This window comes from Octopus bimaculoides, chromosome 13 (assembly GCF_001194135.2).
Source record: "Octopus bimaculoides isolate UCB-OBI-ISO-001 chromosome 13, ASM119413v2, whole genome shotgun sequence".
NCBI lineage: Eukaryota > Metazoa > Mollusca > Cephalopoda > Octopoda > Octopodidae > Octopus > Octopus bimaculoides.
Genome location: NC_068993.1, coordinates 61040853 through 61043009, shown reverse-complemented (window position 1 = coordinate 61043009; position 2157 = coordinate 61040853).

Here is a 2157-nt window from a genome sequence, read left to right as displayed (position 1 = left end):
TATATATATATATATATATATATATATATATATATATATATATCTATAAGGTGGGGAATTTGTATCAAATACTTACCAAATGCAGTTCTAGATTCAGGCATGAGTTTTAGAGGTTGCAGTCATGGTCATCTGTCAGCTGAGAGATCTCTGAAAATCAAGTGAAAAGTTATTAAGAATATCATTAAAGGCCTCAGGATACATGTAGCACAGTAATCTACAAAATCCTAATTTGGTTCTGGCAGCGAGTTGACAGATATAATATGGCACTGAATAAAATCTATCGCAGTAAAGAATCGCCATTCGTAAAGTATTATCCGTTCAGGAGGGATGTGTTTTTAGCCAATTTATAGACACGATCTTTTGAATTGTACTCTTATAAAAACATTCTAGTTAAACATTATTGGTCCTTTAAAATGATTAACTGAGTAAATGAGCATTAGATTTAATTATTATTTTTTGTTCTCAACTCAATTCCAAACATTCCAATCACGCCCATCTCAACTTTTTCAGGTATGTCATGACTTGCACAATGCTATCAATGCATCCATTTTTAAATTAGAAAACGACAGGGAGTATTTTGAGGAAGATTTGGTTCATATTTCTAGCAAAATGTGCCACTACGGTGAGATCCCTTTGTTGATTGAAGGGGACTTGGGAATGTTTGTATAATTGCAATCAATTCAGAAGGCAGAATATAATCATGCTCCGCGCTGGTAGAAAAGGGTCATTCTTTATCTATTCCTCTCACTGCCCAGAAATTTCATCAATCAAGAGGTGGACGCTTCAGTGACGGAGTTCGTCACCTCAAAGGACAAGAACTCGTATCAGCGTGGGATCAAAGAACTGGCAGAAAGTCGGCTTCAGGTGTTGCAACACAATGGCTTCCATACTTTGAATGCTTGGCTGTTTTTTGTTGTAACTTGACGAACAAAGCAATTAAATTACGAAAATATTGCAAAACTGTTGGCTCAGATCAATATTTCATTTTGTATCTTTTATAAAAGACCTTTTCTGAAAATGTCTTTATATCATGTTAATGTTTTATGAAAGGATAAAACTCGCTGTAATATGAATAAATGCAAAATGGCATTATAGAGAAATGCCTTATTGTTCTACCGAATCAGGTGAACTTTTTGTTGAAATTCATTCTTGGGATTTTGCAATGTTTTTGTGGCAGGATACTTATCAATGCAATTAACCCAGCTGCCATAAATCAGCTTCGACACCAGATTCACTTAGAATATTCTTAGATTCTATATTCTCATGGGAATGCAATCCCACGTTTACGTCATACCCAGACGAATTTATTGACGTATTTGCTACAGAACCACAAGAAACGGTCGCTGAATTGGTCTCATACGTGTATTGTCAATATGTATTTCTCTGCTCACAAGTTGAATAAACAATTCTGAACCTTCGTTTTTAGGGGCTACGTTGAGATATTATGATATAACAGCAATCAATTGATGATTTCGTTTTTAAAGGCCACATACATCAAAGGAGATTGTATAATATCCTCGCCATTAAAAAAGAAAAAGACATAAGCGAACATTAGATTGTTTATTTAGTGAGCTCTATTGAGTGTGAATCAGAGTGGCGGTAGCAAATGGGGGGAATTGCTTTGTGTTGCATCGACTGGTGGAATTTTAAGAAATTACACGTGATGGAAGGACAGAAGAAGCAGGATGCGAAATTGCAAAAGAACACCTAATCAGAACTGCTAACATTTCATGTAGAGTCAGCTAATGTAGTAAGATTCAGGTAGAGATTATTGACAAAAGCGAAAAACGAGGGATGAGGAGCGGGGGAGAGAAGGGGCGGAAGAAAGAAAGAAAGAAAGATAAAAATCGAATCGAGGTAATTGAATTGATTGACTTGTGGCTTGATTGTTTTATTCCTGTAACTCAGCTGAGCCTCATTTGTCAGGCTCTGCTCTCATATTTTCGTTACGCATCAAGAGTTAATTAAATATCAATTATGTCCAGAAACAGAAGAAGCATCATTACACATACACTGCATACGTATACGCATACACATACACACGTACGTTCATACACATGCGTGCGGACATCGAAGCGCATGCGTACAAATACACGCTCGATGGGTATGGATATATATATATATATATATATATATATATATATATATATATATATA